This window comes from Oncorhynchus clarkii, chromosome 13 (genome assembly GCF_045791955.1).
Source record: "Oncorhynchus clarkii lewisi isolate Uvic-CL-2024 chromosome 13, UVic_Ocla_1.0, whole genome shotgun sequence".
Lineage (NCBI taxonomy): Eukaryota > Metazoa > Chordata > Actinopteri > Salmoniformes > Salmonidae > Oncorhynchus > Oncorhynchus clarkii.
This window is the reverse complement of record NC_092159.1, coordinates 32201038-32215441: the sequence shown is the minus strand read 5'-3', so window position 1 is coordinate 32215441 and position 14404 is coordinate 32201038. Positions and strand designations below refer to the sequence as shown.

Sequence of the window (14404 nt, the reverse complement as noted above, 5' to 3'; positions counted from 1 at the left end):
CCCACAACATGATGCTGCCACCCCCATGCTTCAGAGTTGGGATGGTGTTCTTCAGCTTGCAAGCCTCCCCCTTTTTCCTCCAAACATAACAATGGTCATTTTGGCCAAACAGTTCTATTTTTGTTTCATCAGACCAGAGGACATTTCTCCAAAAAGTACGATCTTTGTCCCCGATGCAGTTGCAAACCGTAGTCTAGCTTTTTTAAAGGCGGTTTTGGAGCAGTGGCTTCTTCACTGCTGAGCGGCCTTTCAGGTTATGTCGATATAGGACCCGTTTTACTGTAGGACTCGTTTTACATTTTACAATTAGCAAATCAGAAGCTTCTAAAGCCATGACATAATTTTCTGGAATTTTCCAAGCTGTTTAAAGGCACAGTCAACTTAGTGTATGTAAACTTCTGACCCACTGGAATTGTGATAGTGAATTATAAATGAAATAATCTGTAAACAATTTTTGGAAAAAGTACTTGTGTCATGCACAAAGTAGATGTCCTAACCGACTTACCAAAACTATAGTTTGATAACAAGACATTTGTGGAGTGGTTGAGAAACAAGTTATAATGACTCCAACCTAAGTGTATGTAAACGTCCAACTTCAACTGTATACCCACTAAAATGTCAGAGAAAAACTTAAGGCTTTCTATAGTTCATCAGTCAATCAATGTATCCCATCATGAGTTAAAATGTTTAATATGTAACATGTCCAAATATAGGCAGTTGTACAGGCAACATTAAGCAATTTTATTTTACAGTATTTACATGAAACAAAAGCAACATGAAAATAAACCAAGTGAGAAGATCCTTATACTTCATCATACCATCTAAAATTTGAGAGAGAAAAAAAACAGGTTTCCTATGGCTCATCTGTCAATCAATTTAGTTAAAATGTTTAATATGTAACATGTCCAAATATTGGCAGTTAAACAATTAAGCACTTTTATTTTACTGTATTTACATGACACAAAAGCAATCGCAAAAGAAACCAAGTCTGAAGATCCTTGTACTTCATCATACCCTCCCCTTTAGTCGTGTAGGCTACATGGAGTCAGCAAGGGACATATAGTGTTACATGTTCAATTTGGCCCCACATATTCTCACTGACTCCCAAACGCATGAGGTAGAGGTCTTACTATGACACCCAAACACCATAACAAACAATATGAACAATGCAATTTGGCAACATTCAACTCATTGCCCACCATAAGGAAAGGGATTCTACAACTGCCCAGAGTCTCTTCAGTTTGACTGCAGTTTTAACAATAGCTTGGCGTGTATGTAAAAAATAAACCTTACATTGCCTGGTTAAATGCCTTAAGTTTACATCTAAAGTGTATAGCATGATGTATTCTAATGCAATCATGCAGATACTTTGTTATGAGTGCAAATTAACCCTACCTTAAATGTATGAATAAAGTGTTTCATTGCATACAACTATGTGCAAATTTCACAACCAGTGCATATCTGAGCATTGACAACTTTCTATGGGGTTGGAATTGAAGTGTAAAAATAAAATGACATTGCATATGGCTCTGTCTTAGGTCAGTTAGGATCACCACTTTATTTTAGGAATGTGAAATGTCAGAATAATAGTAGAGATAATTATTTATTTCAGCTTTTATTTCTTTCATCACATTCCCAGTGGGTCAGACGTTTACATACACTCAATTAGTATTTGATAGCATTGCCTTTAAATTGTCCAATTGACTCAAATTATGTCAATTAGACAGTCGTGAAGAGGGCATGACAAAGCCTATTCCCCCTCAGGTAACTAAAAATATTTGGCATGGGTCCTGAGATCCTCAAAAGGTTCTACAGCTGCAACATCGAGAGCATCCTGGTTGCATCACTGCCTCGTACCGCAATTGCTCTGCCTCTGACCGCAAGGCACTACAGAGGGTAGTGCGTACGGCCCAGTACATCACTGGTGCTAAGCTGCCTGCCATCCAGGACCTCTACACCAGGCGGTGTCAGAGGAAGGCCCTAAAAATGGTCAAAGACCCCAGCCATAGACTGTTCTCTCTACTACCGCATGGCAAGCGGTACCGGAGTGCCAAGTCTAGGACAAAAATGCTTCTCAACAGCTTTTACCCCCAAGCCATAAGACAAACTAAACTGACAGGTAATCAAATGGCTACCCGGACTATTTGCATTGTGAGGCCCCCCCTCTTTTTACGGTGCTGCTACTCTCTGTTTACCATATATGCATAGTCACTATAACTATACACTCATGTACATACTACCTCAATTGGGCCGAACAACCCCTGCTCCCGCACATTGGCTAACCGGGCTATCTGCGTTGTGTCCCACCCACAACCTGCCAACCCCTCTTTTACGCTACTGCTACTCTCTGTTGAACATATATGCATAGTCACTTTAACCATATCTACATGTACATACTACCTCAATCAGCCTGACTAACCGGTGTCTGTATGTAGCCTATTATGTTTTAGTCAAATATTAAATCTGTTTGGGCTTCTTGTGTTCAATTTGCAGGTTACAAATTCTTTGTAATTATGTTCCGGCCCCCTGACCATCCGCTCATGAAAATAAATTGGCTCGAGGCTGAATCTACTGTAGTTGATGATACTTGCTAAACGGATTTAGCCTCAATCTAAAAATGGATTTCTCACCTGTCTGATCCTAGGAGTCCTGGTGTTGTCGGAAATTTCCTGTGTAATCTGGTGGGAATATGGACAAGATCCAATAGTCAAGTCATCGCAGTCACTATCATAGTCATCATATATTTTGAGCCAGCAGCACACCACTCTGCATACCACTGCTGGCTTGCTTCTGAAGCTAAGCAGGTTTGGTCCTGGTCAGTCCCTTGATGGGAGACCAGATGCTGCTGGAAGTGGTGTTGGAGGGCCAGTAGGAGGCACTCTTTCCTCTGGTCTAAAAAATATCCCAATGCCCCACTGCAGTGATTGGGGACACTGCCCTGTGTAGGGTGCCGTCTTTCAGATGGGACGTTAAACGGGTGTCCTGACTCTTTGAGGTCATGAAAGATCCCATGGCACTTATCGTAAGAGTAGGGGTGTTAACCCCGGTGTCCTAACTAAATTCCCAATCTGGCCCTCAAACCATCAGTCACCTAATAATCCCCAGTTTACAATTGGCTCATTCAACCCCCTCCTCTCCCCTGTAACTATTCCCCAGGTCGTTGCTGTAAATGAGAACGTGTTCTCAGTCAACTTACCTGGTAAAATAACAATTCAATTAAAAAAACATTACAACAATAAACAGTTCAACTGTATATTGGTTATATACAATTATTGCGTCCGCCGGGGCATTGACACAACTTGCCTCATTAGATTTGAAACTCCGTCCTTGCATGCCATGTCTCCAGAAAGCCAGAACACTGTCTCGAAGGCAGACTGTGGAAAAGATTCATGTTTAATATACCGTATGAAAAATTCAATTTTGCCAAAATGTCATTTATCATAACATGACTGTGATACTATGCTCTCCTCTCCATTCTATAGCTGTTGATACATGTGTGTGTGTGTGTGTGTGTGTGTGTGTGTGTTTTAGCTAATCTCTAGCAAAGGGGTCAAGGGCGATTACCTATCGACTCAATCTGGAAATTAAACGTCAGCTCAGCTGAAAGCTTTCTACTGGACTTCAGCCTCCCCTGCAGATTCACAATCTTAATGGATCCTGAGGGGGAAAATAACATATGGAAGTTAAACAATGATGCTATTACAAGAGACTGAAGACATCCAGGCACAAAATGGCTGCCGTCCATCCAGGCGGGGTGCATTGGTGGCTATTGAGGTGAGTTTCCCCCATGTCATTTAAAGGACAGCTCAGTGATAAAACATTATACACTGTTAATATATTGTCATAGTGTTATTATCAATGCATACAATTAATGTACAATGCATGTATAATCTATATAGATAATATTACAATACAAATCAGATTTTTGGATAGTCAAGACATGCTGCTAGACTCACGATCCAGGCAGACAAGAATGGTGTCTCTTTCCAGTTGAGTCACATGGATAAGACAGGTCTGTGGAGTGTCTAGGAGGAGATTAAACATAAAAACCTCAACTAACCCATTATCTGTTGCTTTATTAACGTCAAACATTTTCCATTATGAATGTGCACAACGATATAGGACTATATTTTCTCTATAATTGTTTACTTTTGAAAAGTTAACCATTTCCAGTAAGGTCAATGTGTAGAATGTGAACGTCAGTCTCCAGTGTGTGCTACGATAAAAAAGAAAAATAAATATTTAATGTTTTTTTTTTATTTCAATGAAGTTCCATATTAGAGGAGCACTAAAATCTAGAGTTGTGTCAAGTCTATGTCAATGAGGAGTCAAGGTCAGTCTTTGAATGAGACCTTACCGGACTCTTTGAGCCAGGGGCAAACGGTGTTGGGGTCTAGCGTCTCAAAGCGTACCACCTGGTTGAGCTCCGTGCCCTTGTTGACGCCCATACAGATGAGGAGGTACTGGTGCTCGGACACCACAAGCATCTCAAAAACCTCCATCGGGCAGGGCAAGGGAAAGTCAATGTTCTTAGGAGGAGAGGGTTAGCGTTAGCATTAGGCTTGTCAATGTTAGGAAGACAGGGTTAGCATTATCATTATGCTACATGGTCTAGACTCTAGCATGTTATCATGCTAATCTCAAAATCATTATTCTTGGGAGGAGGAGAGTTAGCATTAGGCATGTAGACGGGGTTGGCTTACAATCAAAGTATTATTGACAACATGTACGATATATATAGAACAAAACATAAATAAAAGGGTAAGCATTAGCATTAGCTCGTCGGTTACAAAGCAAGGTTAGCTTAGTCTCAAACACAAACACTTCCAGTGCCAGCGGGCAGGGGGAAGTCAGTGTTTTTAGGAAGAGGGAAGTGTGTTTCCATTAGCATGTAGGCTACAAAGTAAAGGGATGTCTCTTAGCATATCTCAAACACCTCCATTTGATAGGGCAGTTAGGGGAAAGGTGTGGATTGTTATTAGTCAATTTTTCCCCGGAAGCTCTTAGCATAGTCAATGCTTTTTTGTTTTTGGTTGAAACCTCAATGGCCAAACTCTTATATGGCTATGACATGGGTTGTCAGCACTCCTCAAAGGTTTGGGGAGAGTGAGCCTGGCAAACTGATGGAGATGGCTAAAAAATGCAGACATAAAAATTCTTACCTTGATGAGCATGAACTTCTGCATGGGCTCCACCCATTCCAACATGACCACACTGGATTGGAAGGCTCCACACAAGTGCTTGTGGCCCGTGTAAGGATTTCTCACTAAGGGGGAATAGTTGGTAGTCAGCCGGGGTTGTCAATCATACTAAGCTGGGACCACAATAATGTATTTCAAAGACCTTTCTACTATTGGTACCCAGTTGAAGAGGTTGTTGTCCTAATTGGTTATAAGGGGAATGGAGAACTATTGTGTTTATTACATGTAGTGAAGTGATGCATCTACTCTCAATCTTGTAGCAAGATTATGTAGCAACTTGTTGGAAAGTAGTGGGTCTGACGTAGACAGAGATGAAAACCGAGGGGGGAGAGAGAGAGAGAAAAAAAATGTCCATGACTACTCACCCACACAGCACTTCTGACATCCCTTGGTGTCGGGAATCTTGTTGGCGATGGAAAATTTCCTAAAAACCACAATAACAAAGTCTCAAAAGTAGGACTCTACCCACAGAAAACTCCTACACACAGAGGCATCGCCATCTTCTTACCTTGGAATGATTTTGGTGGGTGGGGATGGCCATTGGCAGCTTCTGCATCTGTAGAGCGTGCTCATACAGACCCGCCAGATTGTGACAGTAGAGCTGCGAGGCTTTTCCTGCCAAAAAACACAACGAACACACCTTTTGAATGCTTTGAAGGCAATTATAAAATCTTTAATTTTCACGCAAAAAGTGCATCATCTAACTGCTTGTATATCTGGAGAAAGTATCGACAGGTAGAATTTACATTTACAAGTGCATATTTCATGATAAAATTAGACTAATGCTCTTGATGACAGATTGTTGCTTATGATTTATGTTTTTAATGTCTGTCACAGTCATTGTGTGCGGCCAAAGGTACATTTAAATGATGTGTCTGGAGAATCTATTCTATTCTGGAAACTACAAACAAACAACGTAAAACTTTGTGTGCACTACAGTTATTTATTGAGATATATTAGCAATGTGTGGCAATACAGGTTTCTATGATGAATCCTTACCAGATATGGAGAGCAGACTATTACTCATGACATAAAGCCACGTACACCTCCGGGGAAAGAGCTAGGAAAATTTTTTTTTAATCTGTTTTTAATAGTTCTGTAGGTAGTCAAATCAAATCATAATCCGTGTCTCATTGACCAGTTCTGGATAAAACCTCAAATCCTTGTGGATAAAACCTTGTGGATCAAACCTCAAATCCTTGTGGATAAAACATTGTGGATCAAACCTCAAATCCTTGTGGATAAAACCTTGTGGATCAAACCTCAAATCCTTGTGGATCAGACCTCAAATCCTTATGGATAAAACCTTGTGGATCAAACCTCAAATCCTTTACTTACGTCACAAAGAAGCAAGCATTCAAATTGAACTATAATTTGTAATTTGATGTGACAGAGAATATTTCAATCTTCACATAAATACATAGATTATGTTTAATACATTACACTGTAAAAACATTGGAAGCAGTTAGAACAATTGACATTTACTGACAAAAATATAATTCAAATGAAATAATGAGACACTGACCTGTTCCATGGAGGAGTCATGCAGTTCGTTGAGATTTAGAGTGTAAATACCCTCTTCGGCACCGAATAGCAGGTATTGGTCTAAAACAGAGAATTAAACAATCATTAAGTATTATAACAGAGAGAGACCGGTAAACTTGGACAATACACACATTGCTTAGGACTCTGCCTAAGAAGGAAACTAATAGTAGCACATGCAAACTGCAAATAAGACATAGGGTAAGACAAAGACGAAAGTCAAGTTAGCTTAGACTTCTGTTCTAGGTTTCTCCAAGCCTTTCTCGAACAAGAATACAGTGGGACACCTGGTAGCGCGAGACTGAAAATAAAGTAATCCAATCAATTGCAGATAAAGGTCAACCGCACAGCGGGTTTGGTCAAAATATTAACCGTGCTCCGTCTGTCAGACCCTGCACACCCCACACCCTTGCAGACATTGTCATTGAACATTGACACAAATCCACATGATCTGTCCTTAAAATACAGCATAAATACAGTTTCCTGTTATCTGCAATTGATGGAATCAGGGTCCACGGCAGTTAGACAGAAATGAATTGGCACGAGGCCCACCTCTCGTGTTGGGGTTGATCCATGACGCCGCACAGTGGATCTTTAGAGGGCAGCCATTGAAGACTTTGGAGAAACAGGCTCCCATCTGTGCAGCGAAAACAGAATGTAGATGTTTAGTTATAGTTGATCAATGTAGAGCACCTGGAAAAACCCTTTATAAATTCAGTCCAATATAATAAATAGATTTTAAAACAAAGTTATGGCAGGATCTCTAGCTCGAGGGTTGCGGTAATTACAAATGTGTTATGAACTCAACACTACTACTTTTAGGTTGCTAATGAATTAATTACAATTCACATAAATTATTTAGATAATGAATGTGTAATCAACACATTTGTGCTTTTGTTTCTGTATCTTAGTGCTCATTTGCTTTTTCCTAGGACAGAGTTATAGTTTTCTACTTGACAATGTGTGTGTGTAAGAGCAGGTAAGGGGTGTTAAGACTTACGTGGACTTTTGGCGTGGGGGGAAGGCCATTACTGATTGGTTTCTGAGGAAACAGGAAATGACATCATCATACCAAGGTCAGTGTAGAATAATTAACAATCATAGTTAAAATATACTGCATATTATACTGTAATATTATTAAATATGAAAATAATATGTGGATCTATTGAGCTGTGCGTTAACAATGGCATCACTCTGTCTATCAGTGCTGTAATATCTTGGGAAAAACACAGTGGCACTAAGTGAACTATAAGTGATCTTTAAATCATGAGTCGTTGCTTATTAACGAGTAACTAATGAGGTAAACATAACAAATGCTCTTTGTTCAGAGCTCTGGATGCAAATAAAAATCCACTTCTAAGAAGAATGAGAAGATGTATGTTTAGTCATAATGCAAAACTGCATAATTATCTATTTTGCAATGACAATTTAAGTCTTATTATAGCTGTTAGGACATGTTAATGAATTAATCACCATTTACATTCATTATTCACCAAATAAATCACTTTCAGGTAACACATAGTAAAGTTAGTATGTAAAAATGTGAAAAGGTCAGAAACATTTTAAATAACACTTTCTATGAACCAGCGCTGTGCAATGCATTATGAATAGATTAACGCATGATGTACATAATGAACACCTCATTATAGATATTAATGAATTAATGACAGCCATGACCGGTTATCAATATAATGCACTTTACTACCTATATGTTTAACACATAATGCTTACAGGAAGTCTTATAATGCACTATGGATTTGACAGAATCCACTTCAAGTGCATTATATACAGACAGAAAATTCACCAAAAGTGTCGCCACCAATTTTTACGCACAGCTTCTGACCAAGGCTAAATGACTATGATGTTACCGGAATGTCTTTCCTGTCCTTCCTCGTGGTGACACAAGGTGGCATAGTAGACTGCTTCTCGGCAACACCAGCATCCCCGCTCACTTCTGATGGGCTGAACCCATTGCCTGTTAGGAGGGAACTTAATTATTGATTCATTTTGAAATATTACATTATTGAAATGATTCCCCAATAGCCACAATCTGAATGGTGCTGTGGAGAGTGAAAAGGAAGCAAGAGAGTATGTGGCTCTGTGGGAACTGGGCAATTACAACAATTGTGCTGAAACAAGACACTGATAAGACTAAGATCACCACAGTGACTAAACTAAGATGTGTCTCAATAGTCTAAAGTGGCGTCCACTCCTCGTCTCTTCTCCTTCACCATGACATATCTAAAAACAACAGGACAGGAGAATGCAATAGGATGGAATAGCCCTGGTACTAGTCCAGTTCTTTCATGTCAAATGCAGATGAAGGAAAGCTGATGATGGGAGGAAAACTATTGAGATGCACACGTGAGGGACAGTCAGCTTCGTTTGAAAGTTGGCCCCTGCCACCAGACTGCTCGAAGTGGACAGGATGTGGAAACTGGGGAAGTTTGTGTGAGTGTATTGGAGGGTGACTCATGTGGCAGAGAGGGTGTGTGACATTATCGCATGCCAACACCAGACACACCACTGCTCCTAATTAAACTGACAGGCTATAAATACTAGCTGGCAACCACAGGGTCCACTTTGGAAAAGCTGACTGGCTAAGACAGGGAGGAGGTGGGGCGGAGCCTCTTGAGGATGTTGGCAGGGTTGGAAGGAGAAAGGAGAGATCCCTGAAAACAGTGGTAGCTTTTATCTCAGCATCATCACACTTATTGTCTAAGTGGTCCAGGTTTGGTATTGTGGTTGGTATTGTGATGAATTGAAGTGACTGACTGATTCATTCATTCGACTCACTCACCCACCGACCCATTCATTAATTCATTCAAAGGGACCACAGCTTTGGTCCTCCAATTAAGTGCAGGGTAGATAAGAAAACCCACATTAATGCATTTCTGACAGAATTGTCTACAACTCCCAGAATGCACCCATTCAGTTTGTGAGCATGCCTTTAAACCATGTTACCTACCTAAGCTAAGCTGCTTGTGCGGGGGGAGTCTGGGGGGCGGCGGCCTGGGCGGCACATGGGTGGCAGAGCGGACGGGGTTCTCGGTGGCTGGACAACGCTTTATGGTCCCCCCGTGGTCGTCATGGTCACCAGGGGAGCCATGGTGAGCAGGGGAGCCATGGTGTGCAGGGGAGTTGGCAACATCCTGTGGAATGGGAATGGGCTAAGAGCAAAATACAAAACAAAGAGATAGGATATCAGAACCCTGATATCCTATTTAATGAAGTCAACTGAATTGAAACAAATTACATTTGTAAAATAAAATCATACGTTGAAATTGATTTGACCCCCAACGCTACAGGATCGGCATCAAAGCACACACGTCAACATGTAAACATCATCATTAGATGTAAAGTCACACCAAGAAATACCTCAAATATTATGCTCTATTGCACACAATAGGGCTATAGGAAATATAAACAAATGTTGTGCTATGTTCAATTTAAAGTGGTGCCACAAAAGGATTCCTGTGTGTACACTGTAGTAAATAGATCATCTTGCAGGTTTATATGTGAGAAAACACTACGCTCTCAGTCTCAAAATATGGGCAATGAGTAATTTGAAGAATACATACCTTGACGTTGGGAGGCGGTGGTGGAGGCTCTTTGGGCCGCATTGTGGAGCCCTTGGCACTAAGAGAGAGATAGTTATGCCCTATTAGAACAACCTATTGTACTAATAGTTATACCTTTATTTGTGTATCATATACAGTGTACAAAACATTAAGAAGACCTTCCTAATATTGAGTTGCACCCCCCTTCCCGTTGCCCTCAGAACAGCCTCAATTCGTCAGGGCATGGACTCTACAAGGCAACAAAACCATTCCACAAAGATGCTGGCACAAGTTGACTCCAATGCATCCCACAGGAGTCAAGTTGGTTAGATGTCCTTTGGGTGGCGGACCATTCTTGATACACACGGGAAACTGTTGTATCAAACCGGTGGGCTTGTCACCTGCTACAATACCCTGTTCAAAGGCACTTAAATATTTTTGTCTTGTCCATTCACCCTCTGAATGGTACACATACACAATACATGTCTCAACTGTCTCAAGGCTTCAAAATCTTTTTTTAACCTGCCTCCTCCCCTTCATCTACACGGATTGAAGTTTATTTAACAAGTTACATCAATAAGGGATCATAGCTTTCACCTGGATTCAGTCTGTCATGGAAAGAGCAGGTGTTCATACACACAGTGTATATACTGGGTCACGTTCATTAGGCACTATTTGGCATTATAAGGCATCAAATGGAAGAAAACACAGTAAATAAAAAGACGGACTACCTGGACTTGTCCAATAAGAAACGCTTAATGAACATGAACCTGGCCCCTGGTAGAGTATCCAGTTCCTATAATTTGCATTACAAAAAATGTATAGATACAATTTATAGATGAAATTTTAAGAGGACAGTTAAGTTGAAAGAAGAAAGAGGTTGAAGACAGTAGGACTTACTGTTGCATTTCATCATCATGGTCACCACCATCATTATCACCACAATCATCATCATCACCACCATCATCTAAATGAGTCTCGTGTCCCCTAAGGGAGAAGAGGGATGTACAATACAATTCAATACAACTTTATTAATGCCTTTATAGTTGCCCCTCTGGGATTAATACAATACAATTATTTGTAGTGGTATTGAACTGAAGAGGTACAGTGGTCTAGAGGCATTTCTCAATCATGGCTCAGAATCAGCTGAGGACTCCCTTCTAAGGGCTTATGAGAGATGAGGAAAGATCCACCCCATAACAACAATCCTTTTGAGCAGAATTTCAGCAGTGGGGATGCATGCTCTTCTCCTGTCCAATGCAGAAAAATTGTTAGTAAGCACCTCGTGTCCAAAACATTTCAACAGTGAAATGTGATAATATGCACCATTATTCATTTCAATGTGAGGTCTACCTTAAGGCGTCCGCATGCTTCCCAACCGTAACCAATCGGAAGAGTTTGTGCATATAATGTGTTTGTTTTTGGACTTCGGTGAGGGTTTTTTCGGGGACACATTTTTTTTTCTTGAGGCAAACTAAAGTTGGTAGCCGAAGTCTACGTCCCTTCATCAGTGATTGTTCAACAGTAGGGGTTCCTCAGTAAAGTCTGTTGTCATTCAACGAGCGGTGACTCGTTTTCATGCAATTATTTTGGTTGAGAAATACTGCACCAAAAACGTTAGTTTGGATGTATTGCACAACTAAGATCTCCTTGGCAAAATGAATGATATTTCTTGCGTTATTTTGGATTCATTCGGACTACTTTGAGGAAGCGTATACGGACTATGGCGTCTCAAAACGAACAAACTGTACTATTTCCGCTTTTATCTTGTTTTTCAAGCAGAGGTCTTTTGAGGGAGTATGCGAGCACACTCGTGCTGTTCGCCTAGCCGACTGAAGCATGCTGACGTCTTTAGTAGTGAACCGGCCAACATTTGAGTGCCATTTCATCAACAAAGATGAAAGTAGAGAAGGCACCCGAAACAATCAACACCTTATTTTGAACCGAGTCTAGCTATCCATTTGTGTTGTCTTACCAAACGTCACGTGTGGCAAGACAACGAACACTGGAGTTGGCTATATACAGCATAAACTGATCTAGCACCTGCTCGTCACTTGTGTATTGGAAATCAGTGTGCATGTATCTTTCCTGCATGAGGTGTATTTTTTTTTTACAATAAACAATAGCGGACATCCCGCCCGCTTTCAGTCCCTCTGCGCTATAACTGGGCTTTAATACGGCTTTAACGCCTCAGCAAGGGTGAGAAATGACCCCGGTCTCCGCGGACGTGGTTCTAAAGCAAGTTAGTCATCCATTTCACTCGGACAAGCACAGAGGCAGGAGGTTAGGTCACATTAAATATTGACTAGTGCAAGAGAGGGTGGGGGGAGGAAGAGCGAAAAGTAAGGGGAGGAGAAAGCGAAGCTGAAGATGAGAAAAATATGAGGGGAAAGGGATGAGAATAAAATAGTCCAGAAATAGAAGACAGATAAGATTAACTTTTATTTATCCAGGGAAGTCACATTTATTTTTCCAATTGAGCCCTGTCCTATATAGAGATAGAAATGAGAAGACAGGATAGAAAAGAAAGTTTCAGTGAGAAAGAGAGACAGAAAGAAGGGGGAGTAAAAACGAGAAAAATGGGGAAGGAAAGATATAGCTGGGCCTACCTCTGGTTTAGCTCCTCCTCCACCGATTTCAGAAGACTCCTGTTGCGAGAAAATGACAGGAGATAATTAGAGATAAAACAGAAAATGAGAAGCTGTTTACATTTGAACACAAGGGGTACTTGGCAGGGGGTGGTTGGGGATGAGGGAGACGATTTACAAAAACACGGTTTTATAAAAAAGGCTTTTATTGACTGTAAAGATGGCGCTAGATTGATGTTGATCGTTCAAAGGTAGATTTTGTGTCCGTTTTTTGGAAGATGCTGTGAAAGTACCCAACCACCTTCGCTTTCTTGTCTAAAAATATTAGTGGAGCCATGTTCCTTTTTGTAAAATAACTTTGCCGCCTGTTTCTCCAATCTCGATTCTCCGTGTTTTGGTTGTAAATTATTTAGTGCATACCGGGGTCGTGCACTGAGGGCAGTTCCAACAAACAAATTGCAGAGTGATTGTGTCGGAGAAAAAAAAAGGCTATTTATGTTTTATGAATTAGCACTCTGCAAAACCTCTCGATAGGTAGGAAGAATGTTGGCTGAACATTAAAAAATAAACACAGACAAATATCAAAGCTGAAAGGGGTTCCTGCTAGTGAACAAAAACCTCTCAAACACACTATGCTCAGCAGTAAGCTACTCAATTTACTATTGGTGGTTCCAATGGCTCAATTATGTCATGATGCTTGCAATACAATAGTTGTGGGTTTGATTCCTGCATGGGCCACATACAGTTAACCTATACCCAGTGTACTGTAAGTTGCTTTGACAGGGTCTGCTAAAATGTATGCATCAAAATGATATCATATTAGTAGTACTGTATTGTGCGTTGTGTAGAAAGTACTAGCTGCAAAGGTTGTGGCTACACTAAATTACCATCGATTTTTTTGGGAGGGACCATTTAAACACAATACAACCACACACGTGGATACAGTGCAATGGCATTCAAATCATGGAGGATGAGTTTAAAAATGTATTTTCATTGTGGTCCTCTTGAAAATACTTTAAAACCAAAATATACAACATGAAAACAAAATACATCTAAAATACATCATCAATAGGGAAGAAAGAGCAAACGGAATAAAATAGATGACCAAGTAACGTTCATTGATACAATTATACTTTATTTTAGCCTCTGTCGCTTTAAAACATTTAGCACATAAACCATTTCTTAAAGGGATAGTTCACCAAATTACAAAATGACACATTGGTTTCCTTACCCTGTAAGCAGTCTATGGACAAGGTATGACAGCAATGCATGATATGGTTTTGTGGGACAAATCCTAATCAAGTCATGGGACCGATATTAGCATTTTTCGTGCATAATTTTCAAATCATCCAAAAGTATCTAAAATTGATTGTGAAGCTTAACAAAGTCACTTATAGATGTTTTGAATATGATGTGCGAAAAATGCTAATAATTGGTCCCATAACTTGAATGGGATTTGTGCCACAAATGCACTTGGAACAGTCCCAGGGAAACTAAACCAAAGCATAGATTG

General features: G+C 40.3%; 1 pseudogene; it reads right to left on the bottom strand.

Moving 5' to 3' along the window:
- Positions 1-2373: 2373 nt before the first annotated feature.
- LOC139364540 (mitogen-activated protein kinase kinase kinase kinase 3-like) overlaps positions 2374-14404 on the bottom strand; it is a 95994-nt pseudogene continuing 83963 nt past the window's right edge.